Here is a 16,525-nt window from a genome sequence, read left to right as displayed (position 1 = left end):
TGGGGATCTTTAGGTAGTAATTTTTGGGGTTTGTACTGAAGCTCTTTCAGCTGTTGTTGTTTTTAAAATTGGATCGTGATTTGCCGAGATGATCCCATGACTTGAAAAGCAAATTTTATGTTTTCTGATTTTTTTAAAAAAAAGAATTATAGTAATGAAAAGGACTATTCCATACCTCTAAAAGGAAAATGGGAGGGAAAGAAGGAAGAGGGAATGATGGAAAAGTGAGGGGAATATATTGTTCCAGCATTTTTTGATAAGTCTTGATGATGATTGAAATAAAACGTTGCGGATAATGTTTCTCCACAATAGTTACTCCAGAACATTGTGAGACAGTCGAATATGAGGACATTACTATGGATTAATATTCTCAGTGGCAAGAAAACTATTGCAATTATAACTCCTTGCATGTAAGACTGAGAAAGGAGGTGATTTACATCTCTACCTGTAGCATAAAAGCATTCAGTTCATGCTAGTTAAAGAAAAGGGTACAAAGCATGTAGACGGTGCTTTGATTTTCATTTTAAACCTTAAATGCACAGTTTCACACAGTCAACATCCCAAAACAAAATCAATCAGATGCCGGAGATGAAAAAGCAGGAAACTTAGCCTCTATCTATTGCCCGTCTTTGTTATTAATTGTGACAGCACTGAATGTTTGTATGTATTCTGTAATCTGCTCTGAGTCCCCCCAAGGAGATGGAGCGGAATATAAATAAAGGATCTTCTTCTTCTTCTTCTTCTTCTTCTTCTTCTTCTTATTATTATTATTATTATTATTACAACACAACTGAAATGAGTATTCTTTCATTATTCAAATAATATGATAATAGTGTAAGGGCCCTTCACCAGCACCAACAAATGATGGACTGTTTGCTACAATTATTTGTTTCTTTTTCTGTGATATACTCGCAGAAAAATGGGCCCCTGGTGGCACAGTGTGTTAAAACGCTGAGCTGCTGAACTTGCGGGCCAAAAGGTCCCAGGTTCAAATCCCGGGAGCGGAATGAGCGCCCGCTGTTAGCCCCAGCTCCTGCCAACCTAGCAGTTCGAAAACATGCAAATGTGAGTAGATCAATAGGTGGGAAGGTAACAGCGCTCCATGCAGTCATGCTGGCCACATGACCTTGGAGGTGTCTATGGACAACGCCGGCTCTTCGGCTTAGAAATGGAGATGAGCACCAACCCCCAGAGTCGGTCATGACTGGACTTAACGTTAGGGAAAAACCTTTACCTTTACCTACTCATGTACCCCATCTTTCTCCCAAAATGACTCAAAGTGGTCAATGTGAACCATTAATTTCTGACAACAAAAAATTGGGCTAGAACTTGAAAGATCAAGTAGGTGAAGTACACAATAAAGGAGAAAGCGTCAACTGATGAATACCCACAAAACATGCCAGTTGGTTTCATTTTCTCATTATTCCATATGCAGGCCTTTGCTGAAAGGTGTTTATGAGCAACAGGACCAGTTAACAGTTGAGAAGGCAAAACTCTAAAATAATTGAAAGTAAAGGATAAGCAGGCTTTGACTACATGTTATGCAACTAGGGCGCTGACTAAAAAGGATTGGGTGAGCAGGTTGCAGTTATACAAATAGAAAGTTCTTTGAATAAAATACCTCATAGTTTTTAGTTTCTAACAGAGGAAACATCAATGCCATAACCATCAAAGGAAGCTTTGCATAGGGGTTTTTATATGTCTTATCAGATAGGTATTGTAGCAACCTAGCTTTCTAGAAAATAGATATCAAGACAGAATACAGTAGAATCTCACTTATCCAACGTTCTGGATTATCCAACACATGTTTGTAGTCAATGTTTTCAATACATCATGATATTTTAGTGCTAAATCGTAAATACAGTAATTACTACATAGCATTACTGCGTATTGAACTACTTTGTCAGTCAAATTTGTTGTATAACATGGTGTTTTGGTGCTTAATTTGTAAAATCATAACCTAATTTGATGTTTAATAGGCTTAATCCAACATATTCGCTTATCCAACGTTCTGCTGGCCCGTTTATGTTGAACAAATGAGACTCTACTGTATTAGGATCATCTGTCTGCACTGGCAAAAACAGAAGGGCCTGTTGAAATTAGATTTAAACCCCAACAATATTAGAAGTCATCTTTTTGATTTAAAGAAAGATTCTGTTGAAGACTGGGGATCTTTACAATGAAAATATCAATGACTGCTGGAAAACATTACCTTTGATTAAAAAAACATTAACTCAGCCTAGCTCATAAGATGAAATGATGTAACATCACCCTCAAACAATGAAAGTGTTTAACCTGTTATACTATGCAATTATCTGGAGATCAACTGCAGTGGCATCCCCCACCCTCAAATAACAAATTGTTTGATCCCACGCAGTTTATTTTGGGCCATCAGCACTTTGGGACAGAGAAAATTTAAAAGTTTTAAAACAAGTCCAAATAAGATAAAATAAAGCAGAACATTGGTTTTACAAACTGAGGGATATGTTTGTAAAGGGTCTGATAAAGCAAATGCTCCACAATTTAAATATAGGTTAAATAGTCCTAACTTGCCCTCTGGTGCCAGGAGTAGATCCAGTGAGTTAATATGAAGTAGCATATCTTCTTACACAGAGACTTTATAAGACAGGACAGTCTTTTATTGAGAAAACAATTTCCAGTTAGAGGCACAATATGATCCTTGGGATTGAATCTAAAGCTAGCCTCAAATCTATGACAGAAGTATACTGTTTCCTCATTGGAGGGGGCCTGAATATTTTTCACCCAGATAATAAAGTATCATTACAGAGGTGCAAGGCATGGCTTTCATTAAAGTCCGCTTGTGGATCAGAGAAAAATCCTCCTTGATTAGAGGTTTGCTTTGGAGCTTAGCTGTCCAACTTCCTCTAGGTCTGCCTTTCCTCTAACTATGCACCAGCCTTTTTATATCGAGCAAATAACAACTTTCCACATGTGACTTTTTCCTATAAAAATTAACATCTGTATATGAAAGAAATGTATGTATCTTGATATGAAAATAAAGCGGAATTCAGAGGTGACATAAACCATGTCTTCTAAAGAGGCACAGCATTAAGAAGAACTATTCTTGCTCATTTACACGGATAACATTATTCTGGGTTGTGCTTTTTTCTTTGTCATATACATTGCCTTGTATGTGAACATTTCATTATAAAAACAGACTCAGGGGACCTTTCACACATTATAATGCCATACTACTTTAACTGCATGCTATAGAGACTTTTCAAGACACGTATAATGCAGGAGCTCTCAAGCAGAAAATTCTAAATGCCCATTCCTAAATTGCAAACCTCGGGATTCATTAGGCTGGAAACATGACAGTAGTATGATAGTACTCTTGGCCTTACCTACATAGCCATATAATGCAGTTTCAGAATGCAGTTAATTGCATTGAATTTTATTATTTGACAGTATAGATTCATGTATCCAGTTCAATGCAATCTTACTGCATTCTAAAACTGCATTATATTGCAGTGTACATAGGGCGTGTAGTTAAGCAAAATGCAAAATATATTGTTTCATATTAGTTAACCAATTTTAATAGAAATGCTAATTGTTGTCCATTTTGAACCAGTTCCAATCTTTTTTCTCCTCCTCTTTCCCTCTTTAATTTTACATGAAGTTATAGTAATTGCAGAACATATGCAAATAAGAGTGATCACTGCTATCAGATCATGAAGGAAGACAGATGATAGGAGGAGGATAGAAAAAGTAGGTATAAGCAACTGAAAATGGTTATTTTATAATAGAGTCATAAATACTTTGGTTTTATTTCAAAGTTTAAATGGAAGAGATAGCTTTCAAAGAGCTATTAGAAGGAAGAAAACACTTACTTTAAGCAGATGTTTTAAAATACAGTTCCAGGGATAAGGGGCAACAAAGGGAGAAAGGGAACAACTATTTAAAGGAGCAATAACATTTTTCACTCCAAGCAAAGGTTTACAATAATGCCAGATAATAGTTCCAAATGAAGCTGTGCATGATCAAAATCATACTTCATGGCTTTTTCTTTAACCTGGAGTCACTCAGCTCTAAGAATGTCAAAATGACAGCAGTTACATATTATTTCCAGTAGCTATTTGTTTTTGGCACAACTCCATATGGAAACATGGTTCATAGAAAAGATTGGTTTTTTGAATAGTAAATTATTATTAGCTGTTCAGGCTGTACTCTCTTAAAAGTAAAAGCTTTGATCCGTCAGGGTCACAAGATTGGAAAAAAAATCATGCCATGATATTTTCTTTCTCTTTATGACTGCATGACATTTTAAACCAGTAATACTTACTGACACCGGGACAATGTAAAGATAAATTAAACTGAAATAGGTAGTTGGGAATGAAAAATGAATTATATAGGGCGAGACTGGGAACATTATACTTTTGCACATTTCTATTTAAAATCAAGTTTAGACAAAACAATCTATGCTGACTCCTGCATTTTCCCATGGAGATTCCTACTTTTATTACAGATTGCTGAAGCCTGAAGGGCATCGGAGTATAAATGTGGTTGAGGGAGAAAGAGAGAATGCCTTGAAATTATGAAAAGGAGGAACTGGTTCTGATATGTTCACAGACCAAATCAAGACAGAATTTTTTTGCTGAGTCTCATTTATTTTTGAGCTAGGCTCAGACTCATAGTTCAAACTGAAACCCATGCAATCAAAATGCTGCAAATATGGGTTTCTGCTTGGAAACAAGGACTTCATCACATGAGCTTGGTGTCCCATCACAATTACGCTCATTTAATTACAGAAGAATACTGGCTCTGCATCAGTCTTAATCACACTTTAGGGATATATGGTTGTAGACCTTCATTCGCCACATTTTAGCTAGAACTCCATCTTCTGACTCCTGCATATCTTCCCCTGTGAAGACATGTTTTTTTCCATCAAGGAAGGGCTATCATTGCTTCTTTAGGGGAAAGGACAAGGCTGCATCCCCCGTGCCTTGCCAAAGAGAATCCCTCTTCACAGGGAGAATTCTTCTCATGAGGAACGGCTGCCATTGCTTCTTTGGGAAAGGGAGGGAGGAGGGAGGGAAGGAGGGAGGGCAAAACTGTGGTATGGTAGAATCACACCCAATCACATCAAGTGACTACCTGAGTTGTAGAACTGTGGCAGGGGAACTTTTCATATTTAAATCCATTATTGAAAAAGTGTAATTGAGGAACACTAATGAGTTTCACCCATCAATTAATAGGAGCACTATTGGAATGGGTGGGGATGAAGCAGCGGCAGGATAGGCATGGCATTGTGCAGTGAGTAATACCAAAGGCGGTGTCACATTAGAAAATGTTGACCATTTCTGCTACTTTGGCAGCCACCTCTCCACAAAAGTCAACATCGACACTGAAATACAACACCACCTGAGCTCTGTGAGTGCAGCATTTTTCAGAATGAAGCAGAGAGTGTTTGATGATCAGAACATCCATAGAGATACCAAGGTGCTTGTTTACAAAGCCATTGTCCTCCCAACCCTGCTCTATGCCTGCGAAACGTGGACGGTCTACAGACGTCACATTCAACTCCTGGACCGATTCCATCAGCGTTGCCTCAGAAAAATCCTGCAAATCTCTTGGGAAGACAGGCGGACAAATGTCAGCGTGCTTGAGGAAGCAAAGACCACCAGCATTGAAGCGATGCTCCTATGCCACCAACTCCGTTGGGCTGCCCACGTTGTCCGAATGCCCGATCACCGTCTCCCAAAGCAGCTACTCTACCCTGAACTCAAGAATGGGAAACGTAATGTTGGTGGGCAGGAAAAGAGATTTAAAGATGGGCTTAAAGCCAACCTTAAAAACTGTGGCATAAACACTGAGGACTGGGAAGCCCTGGCCCTTGAGCGCTCTAATTGGAGGTCAGCTGTGACCAGCAGTGCTGCGGAGTTCGAAGAGGCACAAATGGAGGGCTTAAGGGAGAAACGTGCCAAGAGGAAGGAGCGTCAAGCCAACCCTGACCGGGACCGCCTTCCACCTGGAAACTGATGTCCCCACTGCGGGAGAACATGCAGATCAAGAATAAGTCTCTTCAGCCATCTATGGACACACCCCCAAGGCACCAGAGATGGAAGACAATCCTCCTCGAGCTACGAGGGATCACCTAAGAATACCAAAGATGTCATTACACATGATAATATGACTTTGCAAGCTGTGTATGATAAAGTCCTTATTGCTGCCCTGAGTCCCTTTTGGGAGATGGTGGTGGGATATAAATAAAGTAATAACAATTATTATTATTATTATTATTATTATTATTATTGACACAAAGACATAGTATGACACAGCAAATGAGATATATATGCTGGATTTCGTATTACAAAATCACAAGTTGAACACTTCTCAAGTGTTTAGGACTATGTGATGTATGCCACCTTGTTGTGCTCGATGCACACCTTGTCACCTTGTTGTGGTGGTGGTGGTGGTGGGGCGCTTAACTGCTCCAAGGATGCTGAGAGCTGTGCTGGCGGTAGTGTAACTACTGGCAGGTCCAACCAAGCCAGAGAGGTTTCAGTTGAGGAGTGGAACTAAGAACACCTAACCCATTAGCATTATGGAAAAACAAAGCAAAACAAAGTCTATACTGGCACGGTCGTCGCCCAGGATAAAAAGGACCATGGTGGATGCTGCCGATTCTGGACATCCATTGACAAGTAGGTTACAGAATCAAAATACAAATGAACAGTCACAGAAGCGGCAGAAATATACAATGCCAGAAAACCACACATTTATTTATTTATTTATTTTACAAAAGCCAAAGATCTTATCACTTCAATATAGGATCTTCTATGTAAGTAAACAGAGGGTTGTTGTGTATTTTCTGGGCTGTATGATCATGTTCCAGAAGTATTCTCTCTTGATGTTTCACCCACATCTATGGCAGGCATCCTCAGAGGTTGTGATTCCGGCTATGAAAGCCTTCGACAACACATTAAGCCAACAGATTTTTCTTGGACACCTTGCTTCCTGAATGAAGCCAGGCTTTGTCTGTTGTATGGATCAAGGATCGGGTATATACTTTGTTCTCCTGTTTTAAAGTAGGATTTAAAAGATTTGATCTATCTGCTCCAAAAGTCAACTCCAGTCACTGAAACTATACATAATAATTAGGAAGCATCCTGGATGCACCTATCTAGATCAGCAGCAGATGCCTTACTCCATGTAACCTCCTTTATAAAACATTTTTTTCTCTGTCTCCCTCTCTCTGTGCTTCTGTGCACAGAGTAGAGGTTTCATGTTATTATATCCCTGCTATGAAACTCACAATCTGAGAAGTTGTGATCTTTATAATTTCCCTCCACAAAGTTTTAGTGGTTTATTCAAGTCCAGGGTTGATTTTTCTGGTTGCCCAGAACTTTTTTAAAACTAGGCATTTTTCATTCTGCTATGTCTAATATGCTACTGCTTTCAAGTGCAAAAAGGATATTATAATTCTTTATCTTAAATGTGCATTGCTCTGAGTATTTCAAACAAAAATACTAAATGAACAAAGATATAATTCTCTTTTACATATCTCATATATTGCAGGGGGAGTGATTTTCACAAAGTTTCACTACATTCATACTTCAGACTAAAAACTTGGGTTGAATAAACCATTTCCATATATGAAACATTTTACTTGATGCTAAGTTTTACTGCTTTCAGATCAAATTCTCTCCATTTATATTATAAAGAATTCTGTTTTATATGAAATGCTTGGCATATTGACTTAAGCCTAGCAAGACAATTAGGCAACGGTTTGTACTGTCTTTCGTTATCTATGTTTGCACAGCTGCATTTTTTGATTGAATATTGTGGTTTACATTTTTTGATCACCCTTCATAGTTAAGGTGGACCACAATGTATATTTCACTGGAATCCAGAAATGTTTTTTCAGTGGATTTTAACCAGCTTGACAGAAAGCAAAGCATATTCTTCATAAATGTTTGCAGATACACATATTCATTGGGGAAATGGTCTGTAAAATTTCAGCATTTACTGTTTTTTTCTGTACTCTCCCCCTTTCATCACATCTTTTCAGGGCAGGATGCTCTGAAGTGCCTAGCACTGGAGTTTTTCACCACAGATTGAATGCAAAGTTTCATGTGATGTCAATTTCTAAATTATATTGCTATGTCTTAATATCAGCTGCAATTTTAGCAATTGTTTTTCCATTTCTGAGAATGCCATTTGTGAGAATCCAAGAAAAAAAATCACATGATAGAGGATATCATGTAGTGTTTTGATGCTGTTAGTGATATCTCCATCTCTTCCCAGTTGTTAGCTTGTGAGAACATAGTAAGGAGGAACAGAAGATTATTCCCTATCAATATAGCTTAGGTGAAAAACAAAAACATTCAAATTTGATTTATAGCGCCTAAGGCATCTTCAATGAGAATGAACACTGCCATTATTTTTTCAATGATCTGTGTTCCTTGAATGTGTGACTATTTTGTTACTATGCAATTTGGATTGAATAAATAATATTGGATCATGGTAGAAAACAACAATTATTATTGCAATATGTTGCTGTACTTATGATTTCCAAGTGATTTACAACTGTGTGAATGAGCCAAATGTATTTGAAAATATCAGATGGATATATTGACAAGAGGCCCCTGGTGGCACAGTGTGTTAAAGCTCTAAGCTGCTGAACTTGCAGACCAAAATCCCGGGAGCGGAATGAGCACCCGCTGTTAGCCCCAGCTCCTGCCAACAGTTCGAAAACATGCAAATGTGAGTAGATTAATAGGTACCGCTCCGGTGAGAAGGTAATGGCACTTCATGCAGTCATGCCGGCTACATGACCTTGGAGATGTCTATGGACAACGCTGGCTCTTCGGCTTAGAAATGGAGATGAGCACCAACCTTCAGAGTTGGTCACGACTGGACTTAATGATAGGGGAAACCTTTACCTTTTTATATTCACAAGAGGACCCAAATTTGCAGTGGGCTGCATAGTCTCACGAGAAATGCTAAAGGAGAATTGAAACTGTGTTGTACCAAGCCAGAGTTGTGAATCAAACCATAAATAAACTCATCAGCATCAACAATAGTAGAACTTTGTCAGAAGCTTGTTGCACACCACAACACATTTGGTTTATGGCTTTTCTGCTCTACCTTTGATTAATATACTCAGCCTGTAGCACATCTCAACTAACTTACAAAACCTGAAAAATCATGACAACCATAGTGAAATAAATGAGGTTTGCATATTGGCAGAGAGTATTTGAGACCCAATTTACACCAAAGTGAATGTGTCAAACAAGAGCCTATTTGATGCCATGTAGTACTCTCACTCTCTCACACACACATATACACACACACACCCAAAATTATCCATATCTTCGTTACTGAAAGAATTTCATTGGGATACAAAATAGTTTCTTTTCCTATAATTTGTCTTCTCTGTCACATTGTGATAGGTGATTTCAGCAAAGTGAGAAATGAAGGATATTACCCAAAATGTTAATTGCTAGACTCTTAGCTGTGTGCTTCACTTTAGAATAACTATATCCCTATAATATATCTCCATACCCTTTTATGATGAATTGGAACATTTGGCTTTGTGAGGTCACAGAATTAAGACTTCAGTCTGGAGTCTGTGCTTGGAGTAAATCAAGATTTCAAATTTTATGCTGATTTACTGACATGTTCTGTGGTTTTTCAGATTTTAAAAATCAGATACAAGTCAGAGATCAATTGGTACACCCTTCTCCAATAAAAATTATGCAGAACATATTTAGCGTCATCTCTGCAGATGAGGGAAAATCTGGTAACATCATCTGTCCCAAATATAGTACAGAATATATTCAAATAAAGATTCAAACATATGTTTTAAGTAATCTACAGTAAACAATATATCAATGATGCCAAGACAGAGTTGCTGGTTTTTTAAAAGTTATTTCCCCATGTTTCTATTTTTTCATTATGTTCTTTTCTTTGGATCTAATCTACATTTCACATCACATCCTCTTCCTTTACATTACAAGCTTGATTAGTTAAAGTAGCCTTTACATTCCGTTCTAGATATGCATTAAAAACCCTGGCCCTAAAACTAGCAAAACACTTTTTCTATGAATAGAAGGAAAAGGTTGTGCCAATATTTGTTATAGTGCTCTGTGAATCCAAGAGGAAGTATCAGACATGGAAAAGACAAGTGGCTTGGATCACCATTTTAGCCTCTATGTGAAATCTGACCCAGCATTTAAGCTGGTCAATTTCTAAGAATCTTCTCTTCCATAGGCTTCATAAACCAACACAAAAGAAGAGTGAAGGTTGGGAACCTCCTTAATTTAAGGGATTTTTCTTTACTTCTCACAATAAATCTGACTAAATTTGCACTAACAACCTTGCCCATATTGTCAAAAATGAGACCACTCCTTTATCTTGTGAAGAAGAAAATCATTTTGTGGGAAAACATTTTTATTAGAATCATATAATCATAGAAGAGGGGATTTTTTGTAAACATACATAAACCAGGTGCTTGAAAAATACCATTGGGAGCTGCATGAAGCCTTCAGGCTGCACTTTGGCCATCTCTGAAGTAAAGCGGTATGGCCAGTCCATCCATAAATCCAATCTGAATCTAGTCATACATAACTTAAATGCACAAAAGTGCTGGCATTGAAAGCAGAAAATATAATTTCCATTTACAGGACACATTCAGTGGGTTTAGGGACATAAGACACCCATGAAAGGGAAAAAACCATGAATAAAAATGCTATTTTTTTTAACTTGAGAAAACACCTCTCTAGGAATCTCCTCCAGTCCAATTCTATAGTGAACATCCTGTAATTGTGCTGGAGGATCTAAGAGTGTTTAGAGAAGTATTCTCTCTAGGAATCTCAAGATCTTCCAGCACAACTCTATGGTGAATTTCTGGTGCACGTTAATCATAGAATTGTGCTGGAGAACCTAGAGATTCCTAATGCAAATTTGAGTAGATCAATAGGTACCATTCCGGTGGGAAGGTAACGGCGCTTCCATGCAGTCATGTTGTCCACATGACCTTGGAGGTGTCTATGGACAACGCCGGCTCTTCGGCTTAGAAATGGAGATGAGCATCAACTCCCAAAGTTGGACACGATTAGACTTAATGTCAGGGGAAAACCTTTACCTTTACTAGAGTAGGCTATTGTAATGAGCTCTATGTGGGGCAGCCCTTGAAAAATATTCTGAAGTCGAAGTAAGTGCATTTTATAGACCATATAGCGGCGGTCTTTCAGGAATTGACTTCCAATATACTTCTAATCTTAAATCAATGTGGTGGCCTTGATCTACAAAGTTCTAAAGAACTTGGAGCCAAGACAGCTGAAATATTGCCTCCTACCATATGAGACTGCTAGAAATTTGTGATTTTCTGAGGAGGCCCTGTTCATCTCCCAACACCTTGCTAAGTTTGGAGGGTGGCTACACCTAACAGGGCTTTCTCCATTGAAGGGTCTTGACTGTGTAACTCCCTGCTCACAGAAGTTTAGGGTGGCCCCATCTGTTTTAAGCAACTGGTAGGCATCCAAAATAGTGTTGTTTTGCATGCCATTAAATGTTTGAATGTGCTGTTTCAATTGTCTCAAAACGAAATCCTAGGATTTTTAAGGCTGTTTTTAGTTTGAAAAACATGTTAAATAAGTTTTAAAAATATTTCTATCTTGCCCTGGTGGGTTGGGAGGCAATACAGTCATATTTTAAATAAACAGAAAAATTATGAATGGATTTCTTGTACTATATTCCCCTTTACATTGCAACCAGGAGGAGTTGGGAAAGTGTCATTGGTTCTTAAGTGGTGGCACTGAGATCATGGAAACCTTTCTTCTGCTTTCCCCAGCATAGATAAAATCAAATCTTAACACATTCAGGCATGGAGTAAAACCCATTCAGTTTAACAGCAGTCTTTTTGCAACGTTTGGATGCTGCATTGCATTAATTTTTGTGCCAACTACTGTTTTATGAAATGATGTCACTTAACAACTGCTATTTCTATTTCATTGTTTAAAGGATTTTTGTACATTTGAGTAAGGTACTCTTCCATTTAATTAGACTATGGGTTGCCTTTTCTCAGAACATGCTTGGACACAGACTGAATACTATTCTATCTGAGTGTTCTTTGTTTGCAGTGTTTTAGGTGCTGTTTTAGTTTAGTTTTAATTGCTATTTTTCAACTGTTGTTTTGAAGAACGTTATTTGTACATCATGTGGTGACTGGTATTTTATCTTTTAATGGTTTTGCATAATTTTAATCCTTCCTGAGAATGCTAGAGAGCAAAGATATGGTATTCAAATAATCATTAAAAAAATGATAAATATAGGAGTATGGAGATGTATTATTTCCAAATGTGTTTTTGGGCTCATGTAAGCTTTCTTCTGTATACACATGACTCCTGCTAAAGGTCAAAACAATTGTCATTCCATTCAATCTAAAGCCAATATAACAAAAGCAAATATTGAGCAATAACATTAACTGAGGTTCCCAATAACTGCGAATTGTAGCACTCATTTGCAAAGGAATATTCATCTGGTCACCTCACAGAAAATTAAAATGTGCATTATTCATGTCAATATTTCAAATATATTGTCATTCATTAAGTACTCTAAGGGATGTTTTAAATCTCTTCCAGGTCAATGCAAGTGAGTAGCATGCAAAACACCTCATTTCATGGTTGTTTTGATTTTGCTGAGAGTGCTAGAATGAGAAAAGGTGGTTATATTTATATTCATTCCGTGACACATAGGAGACACTCACCAGCGGGCATAATCATGCTTTTGTTTTTCAAAAGCATGATTACACCCATCAGTTAAACTGATGTATTTGTTGGTTTGCTTTATTTATATAGTTTCCTTAACCAAGCAGTCATTCTAGATAAGTTCACAAAACCCATTTGTTAAAGGTGCAACCCCAGTAAAAGAATAAGACTATTCTCACTGCAAACAGATCATATTTCAGATACCTGGTATATAAAGGAAAATGACCTAAAATGAATTTTTAGCCCCAATCATAGTGTACCCATAAAATGAGTGAAAAGTCAATACCTAGGTGAGTTCTGTTGATTCAATAAGTGATTTGTTTACTTTACTTGAGGCTAACAATTACACTTAGGCCAATAATATTGACCCTAGGTCAACCTACCTAAGGAGGGTATTCCATAACTGGCATGCCATAGCTGAAAAATTCAGCTGCTTAGTAAATCCCTGGAACAAAAACCATCAACTAGAAGGATGACACATTTCCAGGTACCAATAGATCAATGTAAAATGAAGGCAGATTGGTGCAGGTTGAGTATCCCTTATTCGAAACATGTACGACCAAAAATGTTCTTATTTTGGATTTTTAAAAAAGATTTCTTTTTGGGTGCTGGCACATATACAATGAGATCTTTTGGAGACAGACCCAAGTCCAAACACATAAATGACGTGTCTCATATATATATTACACACATGTGATATTACACACATGAGATAGGAGGTAATTTTACACACAATACGTTTAATAATATTGTACATGAAACAAAATTTGTGTTCGCTGAACTATCAGAAGGCAAAGATGTTGCTATCTCAGGTACTATGTGGACAATTTTAGATTTTAGAGTATTTTCTCATTTCAGGATTTCAGATAAGGGATACTTAACTTGCATGGAGGATGACATTCAATTATCCAGGTCTTTGGGCGCTTATTATTATTATTATTATTATTATTATTATTATTATTATTATTATTATGTTTGTTTATTTATTTATTTAACGCACTTCGCCCCAGTGGCGAAGTGCGTTAAAGCACTGAGCTGGAGACCGAAAGGTCCCAGGTTCAAACCCCAGGAGCGGCGTGAGCGGCCACTGTTAGCTCCAGCTCCTGCCAACCTAGCAGTTCGAAAACATGCCAATGTGAGTAGATCAATAGGTACCGCTCCAGCAGGAAGGTAACGGCACTCCATGCAGTCATGCCGGCCACATGACCTTGGAGGTGTCTACGGACAACGCTGGCTCTTAGGCTTAGAAATGGAGATGAGCACCAACCTCCAGAGTCAGACATGACTGGGGAAACCTTTACCTTTTTACATGGGCTCTGTATAAAGGATCTGATCCAAGGTTATCTGTATTGAACTGGATTATATGAGTCTCCAGTGCCATATAATCTAGGATAAAATTGGATATAATCTGAGATAATCTGGTATCAGATCCTGAGATATAAGGGCAATGTAGAAGTGGGCTGAGTCTCCAAATTGGACTGAGAGCAGGGCCTCACTCGAAGATCTTAATCTGCCTGACAGCTCGTGGGGGAGATACGTTCGAAGAGTTAAGTTGGACCAGAGCCATTTAAGGTTTTGCAGGCCAAAGCCAGCACTTTAAAATGTTTATTTATACAGTACTTTGCTTTTTCTCGCCACAAGAAAACTCAATCTAGATCACCAATCACCAGGACTTTATTTTGAGTTAGTAAAAATACACTCAGCCCCCGATGGTGCAGTGGGTTAAACCGCTGACCTGCTGAACTTGCTGACCAAAAGGTTGGAGATTCGAATCCGGGGAGCTGGGTGAGCTCCTGATGTTAGCCCCAGCTTCTGCCAACATAGCAGTTTGAAACGTGCAAATGTGAGTAGATCAATAGGTACCACTCTGGCAGGAAGGTAACGGCACTCCATGCAGTCATGCTGGCCACGTGACCTAGGAGGTGTCTACGGATAATGCCAGCTCTTTGGCTTAGAAATGGAGATGAGCACCAACTCCCAGAATGGACATGACTAGACTTCATGTCAGGGGAAAACCTTTACCTTTACCTAAAAATGCAGTCAGTATAGTTTCTTTAAAAAAACAGAAATACATGTGAGGTGTTTTTGGCATAATTCTGAATATCAATTTTGGCAATAGTTTTTTTGCATGAAAAATGTGTACTTGGGTGGAATTCAGACCGTTCAGCAATAATAGCCATGTAAGGATTTATAAATGCTAAGATATAGATCTTTTGCAACCATGGTTATTTTTATGGCTGGAATTTATGCATTATAAAGAGAAGCTGAGTTATAGCAATTTTACAAATTCTATTACTTCTAAGATGTTATCATTTAACATGGATTGTTAAATGAAAATCAAGAGAACTAAAAGACGGTATCAACTAGGGGCTGACCTTTTTGAGACAGGAAAAAGGAAAACTGAAGTGGCTCTTCATAAAAATGATTAATTTGAAATACTTCAGGATTCATTCTCAAATATTATTAAATGCCTATTCCTCAGCATTTTCCTGTGGTTGCCTAGCACTTACAGCATAAGCACATCTTGAAGCTCAGTGGGAGTCATCAAAAGTTACAGCATTAATTGTCAAGTGGGGTGAACTACATGAAACTCAAAGAAGATAAAAACAAGCTATTTACTTATTTATTTTCTCACATTAGCAGTAATTAATTAATCACCATGGAATGCAAAGTATCACTTGAGTATATAAAGAGGTAAAGTTAATGTTTTTAAAAGGAAGAACAGAATTTAAATTAGTGTAAGATATGATTATTAAAAATTAAGTTTTTTGCTAATAATATCACCAAAATATTCATAACAAACAACGAGCATTGATTGTAAACTTTTTAATAGGAAAAGAAAGATAATAATCACATTGATAATTTCCCATATTAAAATACAGAGAAAGAATAAATGAAGCTATTTGATCTTAATCTACAAAGAGAATGACAGACACAGAAATTAAGAAACCAGTAGCTAATTACTTAGAAGAGGAAAATAAAAATGACAATCCACTAAACTGACACTCCAATAAACTGATCTCAACAGAAGGTATTCAGATAGCCCCCGAGCAAAGCCAGACATCATAGTTTTCTTTTAAACTCGGGCGTGCCATCATACTAGGATTTTCAAGGAATTGAATCATTTCATTATATCTCACAGCTGTTATGATCAAAACAATGAGCATTACATCCAAAGGAACATTGAGCTGAGTTTGAGAAATGGGATCGTAAAGCAGGTATACAAAAAACTTCTTTGTGAATCATCCCCTCTTATTCTACATATTAGATCAGAAATCAAGTTTGATTTTTTTCTAGAGAGATGACTTCTGAGTGAATATATTTAGAGTCCTGTTTATTCAGTTCATGTGGATTTAATTAAGAATTACTGAACTATCTCTGTAAAAATGTTGAAAGAAGCTCTTTTCTGTGCAAAATATGAGATTACATCTAAATAAATAGGACTGTTAAATTATAGTCAAGCTAAGCATGATTAACTACGGTTGTCAGATTCACAACCAGTGAGTTTTCCTGTACGTTTCAAGTTTGTGTAGAAGAGAGAAATTCAAGTCATGCAACCAGATAATACAGCCTGTTGAAATTTCTTATTCTACACAATCATTAAACACAATCTTGTTTTTTTCATTGGCAACTCTGATTTGCTGTCCGTGGCAAAGAATTGGACTGAATATCCTTTCCAAATCAATAATTCTATGATTTCACTGCTCTTGGTGGGGCGTCTGTACATAGTATGGGTTGCAAACAACAACCACCCATCATTTTGAATACGAACAAAAGCCTACAGAGCTACT

General features: G+C 37.5%; 1 protein-coding gene across 3 annotated transcripts in view; it reads right to left on the bottom strand.

Moving 5' to 3' along the window:
• sema3e (semaphorin 3E) overlaps positions 1–16,525 on the bottom strand; it is a 273,165-nt gene that overhangs the window by 108,046 nt on the left and 148,594 nt on the right. The window lies entirely within an intron of this gene.

The sequence above is a fragment of the Anolis carolinensis genome, chromosome 5, assembly GCF_035594765.1.
Source record: "Anolis carolinensis isolate JA03-04 chromosome 5, rAnoCar3.1.pri, whole genome shotgun sequence".
NCBI classification, from domain to species: domain Eukaryota; kingdom Metazoa; phylum Chordata; class Lepidosauria; order Squamata; family Dactyloidae; genus Anolis; species Anolis carolinensis.
This window is presented reverse-complemented; position numbering and strand designations above follow the sequence as displayed.